Source organism: Rattus rattus, chromosome X, assembly GCF_011064425.1.
Source record: "Rattus rattus isolate New Zealand chromosome X, Rrattus_CSIRO_v1, whole genome shotgun sequence".
NCBI classification, from domain to species: domain Eukaryota; kingdom Metazoa; phylum Chordata; class Mammalia; order Rodentia; family Muridae; genus Rattus; species Rattus rattus.
This window is the reverse complement of record NC_046172.1, coordinates 43,061,316-43,074,395: the sequence shown is the minus strand read 5'-3', so window position 1 is coordinate 43,074,395 and position 13,080 is coordinate 43,061,316. Positions and strand designations below refer to the sequence as shown.

At 34.8% G+C, this 13,080-nt stretch overlaps 1 protein-coding gene across 1 annotated transcript in view; it reads left to right on the top strand.

Annotated features, from left to right (window-relative positions):
- Window positions 1-13,080, top strand: part of LOC116887853 (dystrophin-like) — a 569,231-nt gene that overhangs the window by 38,516 nt on the left and 517,635 nt on the right.

The following is a 13,080-nucleotide window of genomic DNA, read 5'->3' as shown; positions in this document are numbered from 1 at the left end:
CTAGCAATTATATGTATGCACCTTTAATGATCAATAGACTCAACTTATCTTGCTTTTCTTCCCCCATAAGACTGCTTTACTATTTGGGAGCCAGCATGCTAATGAGTTATTTGTACTAATTATGAACCTGAGTCAATTTATTTAATAATTTGAATTTTTCTTTAGCTTCGAGTGAAGAACTATATCCAGTTTCAAAGAAAAATATAAATCCCAGAGCTTTAGATAGAAAGGACACTTTCAAGGTTAGCTCATTCTGTAAAATCGGTTCCATTCAAAGAAGTTGGAAAATAGCTTGCTTGCCTGCTTGCTTGCTTGCTTTATTTATTTATTTATTTATTTGTTTGTTTATTTATTTATTTATTTATTATTTATTATTTATTATTTTTACACTCCAAATTTTATTTCCCTCCCAGTTCACCCTCTGACACTGTTCCCCATCCCATACACCCTCCCCATCTCCTCAAGGATATCCTACCCTACCCTACCCACCAGACCTCTAAACTTCCTAGGGCCTCCAATTTCTTAAAAATTAGGTGCATCTTCTCTGACTGAACCCAGACCTGGCAATCCTCTGCTGTATATGTGTTGGAGGTCTCATCTCAGCTGGTGTATGCTGCTTCATTCGTGTCCCAATGTCTGAGAGATCTCAGGTGTCCAGGTTAACTGAGACTGCTGGTCCTCCTACAGGGTCGCTCTCCTCCTTTGCTTCCTCCAACTTTTCCCTAATTCAACCAGAGGAGCTGCAGCTTCTGTTCATTGTTGGTGGCATATATTCGCATCTGACTCTTCAGCTGCTTGTTGGTCTTTCAGAGGCAACATGGTAGGTCCCTTTTGTGAGCGCCCTACAGCCCTTTTTCAGTAATTGGTGTCATGTTGGGGTCTCCCTGAGCTGGATCCCCTTTGGCCCGTCTCTGACTTTTCTTTCCCTCAGGCTCTTCCATTTATACATGCAAAGTTCTTTCAGACAGAAAATAGCTTAAATACAATGTTTTAACATGGTTTTTTATGAGGTCCTTAGAAGTTTTGCATTCTCTGAATAAACACAAATGGCACACTCCTCAGTTGTCTATTGAATGAAATAAATAAATACACACATCTGGTTGAGTTGAAATGTAAAGGACACTTCAAAATTATCTTGGTAAACAATGGAGGTACCCATTGAAATGGTTATAAATGTACACACAGTTAAAACAAACAATATAGCAAATTGTTAACCTCTTTTTTCTCTGTGGTAATATTATTTTGCACAACTCTAGTAATATCACAACCAGAATAGACAATGATGCAGCTAACCAAGTACATTCAGATTTCAGCTGCATATTTTGTCTGGTTCAGTAAAGTTTTATTCCAAGTGGAGGTTTGTAGATTATAAGAAGAAACTCAGTCCCACTGTGACAGATAATCCATCTGCCTCTTATTATATTTATAATTGCCTCTTATCTACTTACTCTTATTTGATGTCTAGATTGTGTCATCCCATTGTTACGTAGACAACAATCAAAGACCTTGATGAGTGGGTATAATGATAGTTGTGGGTTAGAAATGTTGGATCTAGGTCACTTTCTTCTGTTGGGTAAAGAAGAATAAATCTCCCTGAGTTTCAGACTCTGCACAATAAACGTCTGCCCTGTTTACACCACAATAAAGTGGTGTCTATTGTTTACTGAGGCTGTGAGTTGCTACCTGAATGGAAAGAAAGTAGGAGAAAGTATCATATTCTAGGTGAGAAATTTCCAAGTTGACTTTGTAATGAGAAAAGTATTTTGGAAATATTTATGTTAAATTATCAGTAGCAGTTTTACTACTATAAATTTCTTTTTTTCTCCATCTTTATTAAATTTGGTATTTCTTATTTACATTTCAATTGTTATTCCCTTTCTCAGTTTCCAGGCCAACATCCCCCTAACCCCTCTCCCTCCCCTTCTATATGGGTGTTCCCCTCCCCATCCTCCCCCCATTACCGCCCTCCCCCCAACAATCACGTTCACTGGGGGTTCAGTCTTGGCAGGACCAAGGGCTTCCCCTTCCCCTGGTGCTCTTACTAGGCTATTCATTGCTACCTATGAGGTTGGAGCCCAGGGTCAGTCCCTGTATAGTCTTTGGGTAGTGGCTTTAGTCCCTGGAAGCTCTGGTTGGTTGGCATTGTTGTTCATGGGATCTCAAACCTTCAAGCTCTTTTTTCAGTCCTTTTCTCTGATTCCTTCAACTGGGTCCTGCCTCAGTTCCAGGTGGGTTTATGCTGGCATTTGGCTATGTATTTGCTTTTATTCTGGCTGTGTCCCTCAGGAGAGATCTACATCCGGTTCCTGTCAGCCTGCACTTCTTTGCTTCATCCATCTTATCTAGTTTGGTGGCTGTATATGTATGGACCACATGTGGGGCAGGCTCTGAATGGGAGTTCCTTCAGTCTCTGTTCTAAACTTTGCCTCCCTATTCCCTCCCAAGGGCATTCTTGTTCCCCTTTTAAAGAAGGAGTGAAACATCCACATTTTGGTCATCCTTCTTGAGTTTCATTGTTCTGTGCATTTAGGTAATTCAAGCATTTAAAGTAATATCCACTTATCAATGAGTGCATACCATGTGTTTTTCTGTGATTGGGTTGCTCACCAGGATGATATTTTCCAGTTCCATCCATTTGCCTATGAATTTCATAAAGTCATTGTTTTTGATAGCTGAGTAGTATTCCATTGTGTTGATGTACAACATTTTCTGTATCCATTCCTCTGTTGAAGGGCATCTGGGTTCTTTCCAGCTTCTGGCTATTATAAATAAGGCTGCGATGAACATAGTGGAGCACATGTCTTTGTTATATGTTGGGGCATCTTTTGGGTATATGCCCAAGAGAGGTTATAGCTGGGTCCTCAGGTAGTACAATGCCCAATTTTCTGAGGAACCTCCAGACTGATTTCCAGATTGGTTGTACCAGTCTGCAATACCACCAACAATGGAGGAGTGTTCCTCTTTTTCTACATCCTTGCCAGCATTTGCTGTTACCAGAGTTTTTGATCTTTTAGCCATTCTCACTGGTGAGGTGAAATCTCAGGTTGTTTTTTATTTGCATTTCCTTATGACTAAAGATGTTGAACATTTCTTTAGGTGCTTTTCTCTCAGCCATTTCACATTCCTCAGCTGTGAATTCTTTGTTTAGTTCTGAACCCCATTTTTAATAGGGTTATTTGTCTCCCTGCAGTCTAACTTCATGATTTCTTTGTAAATTTTGGATATGAGCCTCTTATCAGTTGTAGGATTGGTAAAGATCTTTTCCAATCTGTTAGTTGCTGTTTTGTCCCAACAACAGTGTCCTTTCTTGTTTCATAGAAGCTTTGTAGTTTTATGAGATCCCATTTGTTGATTCTGATCTTAGAAATTTCATTGGTATTTTGTTCAGGATATTTCCGGGCCAGTGCCCATATGTAAGATTCTTCCCACATTTTCTTCTATTAGTTTGAGTGCATCTGGTTTGCTGTGGAGGTCCTTGATCCACCTGGACTTAAGCTTTGTACAGGGTGATAAGCATGGATTGATCTGCATTTTTCTACATGCTGACCACCAGTTGAACCACCACCGTGCTGAAAATGTCTTTTTTTCATAGGATCGTTTTGGCTCCTTTGTCAAGAATCAGTTGACCATAGGTGTGTGGCTTCACTTCTGGGTCTTCAATTCTATTCCACTGGTCTATCTGCCTGTCTCTGTACTAATACCATACAGTTTTTATCACAATTGCTCTGTAATACTGCTTGAGTCCAGGGATAATGAGTCCCACAGAAGTTCTTTTATTGTTGAGGATAGTTTAACTATCCTAGGTTTTTTGTTATTCCAGATGAATTTGCAAAGTGTACTGTCTAAGTTTATGAAGAATTGGATTGGAATTTTGATGGGGATTGCATTGAATCTGTAGATTGCGTTTTGTAAAATGGCCATTTTTACTATATTAATCCTGCCAATCCATGAGAATGGGAGATCTTTCCATCTTCTGAGATCTTCAATTTTTTCTTCAGAGGCTTGAAGTTCTTATCATACAGATCTTTCATTTGGTTAAAGTCACCCAGAGGTATTTTATATTATTTGGGACTATTATGAAGGTGTGGTTTCTAATTTCTTTCTTGGCTTGTTTTTCTTTTGTGTTGAGGAAGGCTACTGATTTATTTGAGTTAATTTTAGACCCAGCCACTTTGCTGAAGGCGTTTATCAGGTTTAGTAGTTCTCTGGTGGAACTTTTGGGATCACTTAAATATACTATCATATCATCTGCAAATAGTGATATTTTGACTTCTTTCTTTCCAATCTGTATTCCTTTGATGTCCTTTTGTTGTCTGATTGCTCTGGCTAGGACTTTGAGAACTATACTGCATAGGTAGGGAGAGAATTGGCAACCTTGTCTAGTCCCTGATTTTAGTGGGATTGCTTCAAGTTTCTCTCCATTTAGTTTAATGTTAGCTACTGGTTTGCTGTATATGGCTTTTACTATGTTTATGTATGGGCCTTGAATTCCTCTTTTTTTCAGGACTTTTATCATGAAGGGGTGTTGAATTTTGTCAAATGTGTTCTCAGCATCTAATGAAATGACCATGTGGTTTTTTTTCTTTCAGTGTTCTTAAAAGTTTGATAATAATTATAATAAAAATTGATACTTAGTCATGACAATATTTGGCACTAATTTGATTCATTTGTCTATGCCTCTCTTCCATCAAGAACAGGGGAAGTGTGGTATAATTTGCATTTGATGTGATAATGGTGTTTCAAAACCAAGTTTCATATGTATTAGATATTTGTATTATATCATATGTATATATGTATATATATTTAATGATGAGAAGTGATAATAAACACTTTTCATTAGTGAGTTAACAGATTAATAGTAGTTGATACTTAGTGTTGTGGTGTTTGGTGCCATATGTTTTCAAATAATATATACAATTTGGCTTTCAGGTATAAAAGAACATTTTTTAGACCAACCATGGATATATTTATTTAAATAGTAAACAATAAAGATATATATATATATATATATATATATTAGATTCTTTTAAAAATGTAATTCCTTTCTAATTACTTTGGTCAAACTGAGTTTTCTGATTGTGCCCTGGTATCACTGAAATCTGTTGCAGAGATAGCTGAGAAAATTTATTAAATTATTAACTCACTTTTTGCCTATTATATAGAAATTTTTATTTAGTTTGATTTTGTGTCAGGGTGCTTTACCTTCTTGTATACTTGTGTACCACGTGTATGCAATGAAGGTTAGAATAGGGTGTTGGATCCCCTGGAACTACAGTTAGAGATGGTTGTGAGTCAACATGTAGGTGTGGAATCCAAACTTGGTTCTTCAGAAGAGCAAATATCTCAATCACTGAAACCATTTCCTGATATCTTTTGCCCATTTTTTCTAAATTGAAAGGGACATCATCTATTCAAGAAATTCTTTCTTCTCACAAATGTATATTTATATGCACATAACCACTATTTTCAACTGATAATTGAGACTTTAATATATTTAAATCTTGTATTTAATTTTAGTAAACAAAAAATAGTTTAAATAATCATTTAATTATAATAAAAACAGTACATTATAATTTGGATTCATAAGCTATATGATATTGAAATCATCTCTGAAAAACTGTCGTTTTGTCAATGAGGAGAGGATTAGTGATAATGAGGTCCTTTTTAATATAGGTTTCTAGTGTAATTTTTGTTTTCATTGGATATTTTTATTTACATTTCAAATGTTATCCTGTTTGTTGGTTTCCTGTCCATAAATCCCCTATCCCATTCCCCCTCCCACTTCTTCTATGAGGTTGTTCCTCCTCAACCAACCACCACTTCCCACCTCCCTGCCCCAACATTCTCCTACATTGGGGGTGGGGTGGGGTCAAGCCTTGGCAGGGCCAAGGGCTTCTCCTCCCTTTGGTGCCCAACAAGACCAACCTCTGCTACATATGCAGCTGAAGCCATGGGTCAGTCCATGTGTACTCTTTGAATGGTCATTTAGTCCCTGGGAGCTCTGGTTGGTTGGTATTATTCTTATGGGTTTGCAAGCCCCTCAGCTCTTTCAATAATTTCTCTAATTCCTCCAACATGGATCCCATTCTCAGTACAATGGTTGGCTGCAAGCATCCACCTCTATATTTGTCATGCTCTGGAAGATCCTCTCAGGAGACAGCTATATCAGACTGCTGTCAGCATATCCTTCTTGACATCAGCAATGTTATCTGTGTTTGGTGGCTGTATGTATGCAGTCTCTAGATAACCCTTCCTTCATTAGCTTGAAAAGCAAAGAATTATTATTGCTGAGGATCTAAATCAAAACGAAGTAAGAAATTAAACTAACTAAAAGAAACTAAAGAGAGACAGAGTGAAACTCAGAGATTATGAACCAAATAGTTTTATCAGATATCAAAAATACATTTCACCATAAAATGAAAGAATATACCTTCTTCTCAGCACCTTACAGCACCTTCTCCAAAATTGACCATATAATTGTCAGAAAAGAAGCCTCAATGATACAACAAGTTTGAAATAATCCCATGCATCCTATCAGATCACCATGGCCTAAGGCTGGTCTTCAGTAAAAACAAAGACATCAGAAAGCCCAAATACACATGGAAACTGAGCAATGCTCTATTCAGTGATAATTTGGTGGAACAAAATAAAGGAATTAAAGACTTCTGGAATTCAATGAAAATGTTGACAAAACCTACCCAAACTTATGGGACACAATGAAAGCAGTGCTAAGAGGAAAACTGACAGCACTAAGTGCCTGGTCAACGAACTGGAGAGTTCTTACACTAGCAACTTAACAGCATACCTGAGAGCTCTAGAAGGAAAAGGGCTATGTCCATTAATCCACATGTTATAAAAGTTGTTTCAAGACCATTCAGATAATCATGTCAACCTTGGTTACCTTTAGCTTGAGGGAAAAAATGTAGTGGACAATGATGATCTTATTGTTTTTCCTATAGTTTTTGCTTTAGTATGGAGTTTCAATTAAGTCCATGCTGGCCTTGACACAGAGTTATCTTTCTTGCTCAAACTTCCTGGTGCTGAAATTAAAAATATGAGGCACTTGACCCAATTCCTCATTCCAGTTTAATATGATAATTAAAGAACAGGAAATAACGACACAAAGAAACCAAGGACAGTGCAAGGAAAGTGGTAGAAAAAGTAGCTCCTGATAAAATGGCAGCAGGTTTAGGTTAGCAAACGTTTTTGAATGCTGAGAAATAAAAAACAGCGATTAAGTTAAATAAAATTAAATGTTGGTATTACCTGGGGCATGCTATATCCATTCTGGAGGAAACAACTGCTTTGTGTTTATATGGTGGATGATATAGCAGACAGGTCATGATGTCTATTACATCATATACTATTGTCCAATATTGTTTTATCTTGACTGCCCAAGTGTTATCAAATCATTACATGAAAATACATAGTCCTTCCTAGTCATTTAAGTCTTCAGTCTCAAGTTTCCTATGCCATATATAATATATATGTATATATACATATATACATATATACACATATATATACATATATACATATATATACATATACATACATACACACATATATATATATATATATATATATATATATATATATATATATATATATATATATATAATGCATCCTATCAGATCACTGTAGCCTAAGGCTGGTCTTCAGTAAAACCAATTCCCATTAAATTAAATATGTTTTAAGTATTCCCCTTCTTAACCTCTTACATAGAAAAGTGGCTATAACCAGTTAGAATTTGCATGGAAAAAGATTAAATCACTCCATCAATCACTCCTTTCTACACTGGATTCTCTCTGAATTGAGCTGGAAAGAGGTAAAAAAGTCATTGTAGAAGCTCTTGCAGCAAACTAGATGATGAGAGTGTCAGGGAAAAACTGAAGACATTTGATCTGAATAAGATGTTTGATATCATTGTAAATCATTGTTATTGTTGGATATTCATGAATAAAACTTCCATTTGTCTATCTAGATTTTTTGTTTTTACTGCCCTCTGTACTCACTTTTAATATTGAATATAGAATGTTTTCCTAACTTTTAACTGTTTATACATTTCCATAGCTATCAATGGCTATAAAGTCCATGTATAAACTTAACATGACTAATAGGGCTTTATTATTTTTGTTGTATGTACCTGTTTTTGTTCCCTGACAATCTAACCTTTAAATTTCAGTCACCCTTATGTCTTTTTTTTTTATTTCTTAAAGTACTCCACTACTTTCTATTAAGTAATGGGATGATTGATTCAAAAAATCAATATGTGTTTTTTTTTCAATTCTCTTACTATGTATTCTCAAAGTATCCTGTATTTCCATTGACAACTAGTACCATGGATGCCTACTATATGTTGGCCAAAGGAGTGAACCATCTAAGAAGCTTTACCTTATCACTTTGTCTGTGGCTATATTGTTTTTGTTTTCTCTAATAATCAGGATATACATATCCATATATAATATTATATTATATAATAATCAGGATATATATATATATATATATATAATTTTTGCAACAGACACTCCAATCTTCTACTTGCTCCCTTTCTTGTGTGTCAGGACAATGATAATTTTAGTATTTTAAGCAGTAATTTCCCTGAAATTTTGGACAAAAGCAAAGGTAGAGTAAGTGCCAAAAGGGTTATTACAAACTAACTAACTAACTAACTAACTAACCAACTGGATAAACAATTTTTGATTAATTAGTGTGGCTCATGTTAAGTAGATTAACAAGAATTTCAAGAATATGGTATTTTAAGTCTTGGTTTCTCAGAAGACTAACTGTAACCCAGAAAAATAAGGTTTTTTTTGTAGCCCCAGATGTTATCTGCTGACTTCACCTTTTACCTGGTATAAGTTGGTTCTGTGAATACATTCTAAAAGGTTTCTAACTATTAGTAACAGGATATTAGGTCTGACCCAAAATAATCATAACTAGGCTCTGGACCTTCAGTATTAGAACTTTGGTACATCATGGCAGTTCTAAGCAGCCGAAAAAAATTCGCAGACACTGGTTGTTTCCAGAAATCCTTGTATCTGAATTTCTTTCTTGGGATCAATTCTAGCATTTTATGGAATGAAAATAGCCCATGATGTAAGAGTTGGTATTCCCTATCAATACTTGTGCAAAATTATGAATCGGACCCTATGACAATATAAGTTGCAAAGTCTTTGTTTAACTCACTCACATTTGTATACTCCAGGATATTTGTGAAAAGAAAAAAATAATTTTCAAAGCATATTCTACCAGCAATCTTAGAATGAAATGTGGAAGGTTTCTCTTTGAGACTTTTCAAAATGCTGGCTCTGTCTTGCTGCAGTTAAAATAAGCTAAATTCTTTGTGGGTCATGTATTTGTGAAAAGTACTTGGGTGGTAACAGATGGACATTTAAAAGCAAGTAAAATGATAAAACTGTGTCTGACACCTTGTAAAACAAATTGTACAAAGAGCCTGCCAGTTGTGGGAGAGAACATAAGCTTCTTATTCAGTTGGAATTTCCTGAGATAAAAGGAGAAATGGACTTGGAACAAAATTTAATATGAATCTGAAAAGATAAGGCATTTGTCTTGAAGGAAGTTTCTAAACAAGTAAGCTGCAGAGAAAATAGGAGTATGAATCCCTGCCTGCCCTTTGCATAGACCAAACACCCTGCAGGGTCTGCACTGGCCCTACAGTTTTTCAAAGATAATTGTGATCCTGCAGCATCTCTCTGTATAATGCAGTCTTCCTGCCCTGTAGCAGTCTGCCTATTCTGTGAGCACCATGGGATTTGACCCTTTGAAGACTGTTCTTTTAACGGAGTTTGTCCTGTTTGTCCAAGTTTTTCCTACTAAAGGTCAGTTATAAGTGGTAATTGTTTTGTCAATGTTTCCATGCCTTGGGACAAAGTATCTTTCTTACTCAATATTTTCATTCTAGTTTTACTGTACATGTGGGCAATGTTTGCAAACATAGCTTTCCTATGTTCTTCCTGGGTGTGATGATGCATTTATTTTGAGCATTTGATGTTTAATTTGCAAAATACAAGTTGACAGAGTAGTTAGATATTTGTTCATTGCTGTTCTGGATAAAGAACTTGTCAGCTGTTACTGAGCTTGACATATTGATTTTTCTTTTCTACACTTAAACATACATACTTTAGTTTAGTCATTTAAACAATTCTTCTAGATCAGACTCAATCTTGTATTTATATTCAGAATATAAAAAAGCCAGATATTGTGGTATAATAACATGTTTTCTTCGTATGTTTGCTATACACATGCCTACTCTATTACCTTGACTTTCCATATCCTAAAACTTGACTGGTCATCTTTTCAGATAAATAATAACAACAACAACCACATATATTTGCATATATTTTATATATAACATATATATATATATATACTATCAAATGCTGAGAATAGATGGGGACATAGGAGAGATAAGGACGGGAAATAGGGGGTGGATAAAGGAAAGGGAAGGGGCATGATATTGTACCTTAATTATAATGTATCTTGAAAATTTTAAAATAAAAAAGTAAAAAACTGAAAATATATTTTACAGCAAAACATTGTACATATTAGAATTTTGCTTTCATCTGTAAATTTAAGAATCTGCTTTTACTGTGGATCAGCTGTTGATACTTTAGGATGACTCTTTTCTTGCTGAGTTTATTAGGTATTGAGGAGAAAAGTAGCAGTATCCATCTTTAGTGTAACATTGCCAAAAAAAGTTTCAAGATCCAAATAAGCAAATTTGTTATCAAGTTGATTCTTAATTATGTGATCTGTGACACTAAGTTAATTGTATACATTTCTAAGGCATTGAGAAAGGAGCCTGAAAACCATGGCATTGATTTAATGTTTGCAATGCTTATCTTTCCTGTCTTCCATCTTTCCCTTTTTATACAGATAAATATATTTTGTTTAATTTACCATTAAGTCATTAGCACATGACAGTCTTTACCAGAAGCTGACATTGAATTATGAAGAATTACTATCTAAGGAGGCAAGTAAAGGCTAAGATAAAGGAAGTCTGTTTTCTATAAAACACATATTACGACCTATAAATAGTGAGTTATCATGATCGTAAGCAATAGACAGAACAAATGCAGACCATCTGTATATGAAAACCTGTCAAATTGGGGTAAAATTGGAAATGCTGCTTTTGGGTCTTTGCTTTGCTAGTTTGTTTGCTGCTGTTGTTTTGTTTTTGATATAAGCCTCAACTTAATAAAAAGACAGAGACTATGTAAACAGGATTGATACTGATTCTGAATAAAACAACAAAGTCAACTTAAAGCAAACTGCTTCCAAATGCACAAAAACAACAGCAAAACAGTAAAAATTTCTTCTGAAGACTCCGGGAATAGGGTATATGTTTATTCAGAAACTGGGTATCCTGTGAACTTTTTAACAGTTTGTGGACATATAAATCATATAAGCTTTCAAAAGTGTACAGTTTATTGCTTCTACATCACTAAAAGAAGCTTCACGTATTTACAATCCTATGCATCCCTCTCTCTTTCCACCTTCAGCCATCCACTAACCTGTTTTGATTTTTCCATGAATTTGCTTATTTTGAAAAGTATGAAAAATTGTCTGATTAACTGTAGACTTTAGTTTCTGTTTCCTTTCTTTACAAAAGATATTTTTAAGGTCAATATATGTTATGAATTCACCATTGCTGAATAAAATTTTATTGTACATATACAGACATATACACATATGCACACACACACACACACAAACACACACACACACACACACACACACACACACACATATTATTTATCCATTCCATATTTTGCTTCTGTGAGATCCCCGTGTTGGAGAGAGACAAAGTGTGCTTTTTCTGTTACTATGTAATTGTCATTGTTAGTGCATGTGTCTTTTCATGAATATGCAGAAATCAAACTTATTTTCTTTTAAATCACTACTACTATTTTGCAACATAAATGAATTTTTTTGATGCTTACAACAGTTAAAGATCAGAATTCATATAAGAGCTACCACAGATGACTTGTGTACTGTGTTTTATGTTGCTAAAGACATGGAAATCATTGGTTGGATAAAATCCAGAAAACCTACATGCAACTTTATTTTGACGTTTGAGGTATTCATTTCATGAGAGTCTCAGAGTAACTAGATTTATTACACAATATCTTAGGATTGTAATTATTCTAGCAAAAAAGCAAGAAGCTGCCTGGACTTTTGTGATCTAGTCATAAAGGTCTTTATAAAATCATAATGAAAAAAAAAGAGAAAAGAGCCTCCACCTTTTTGTGTATCAAAGAGTTTCAAGACTGATGTCAAAACTATCATAGTAAGGGGTATATTTTCTTATTGGAGTAGCTTGGATCGTGTAAGTAATTAGAAATGATTAAATAAAGTGCTTTCTGGACATGAAAAGTTCTTACCTTGGATGTTGCTAACCCTTGATTAAAAGACAAGGTAATAACTGTAATTTTCCTAAGTGAGAATGTATGTATAGCAAACCATAATTATTTATCCTCTGAAAAGACTATTCTACTACTCCTTCCTTTGCTGTCGAACTTTTCTATGGTTAATATTCACAGCTGTCACTTTAACTGCCCAGCACATATTTATATCTTTTCTCCCCAAAATCTGATTTTCCCTCCCATGAGCCTATAAATACATAAGCCAAATCAAATATTCTTTAATGAATTCCAAACCTCCATTGACCTGTGATTAGATTTAATACTCTTGGCTACTATTTTGGTTCAATAAAATTAATATTATACTTAATATATATTAACCTGGTTCCAAAATATCTCAGAATACATACCCACTAACACACATAAATATACACACAAATACATGATTCCTGTAATAAAAGAGGATTCCAGTATAGAACAGAATATAACAAATAAGAATATATGTTTAACGGTACATCAAAATTCTCTAAGTGAGAATGGGGAAATAAAGCTTATTTGGCTGAGGAAAAGAATAAGGAATAGCTTCTTGAAGAATGTGATAAGTGTAATTGACATAATGTAAGTTCTGAATTTACCTTTATTGAGTTTACTAGGTAGCATACGGAATACAAATTTTTATTTTTCTATATTTTTA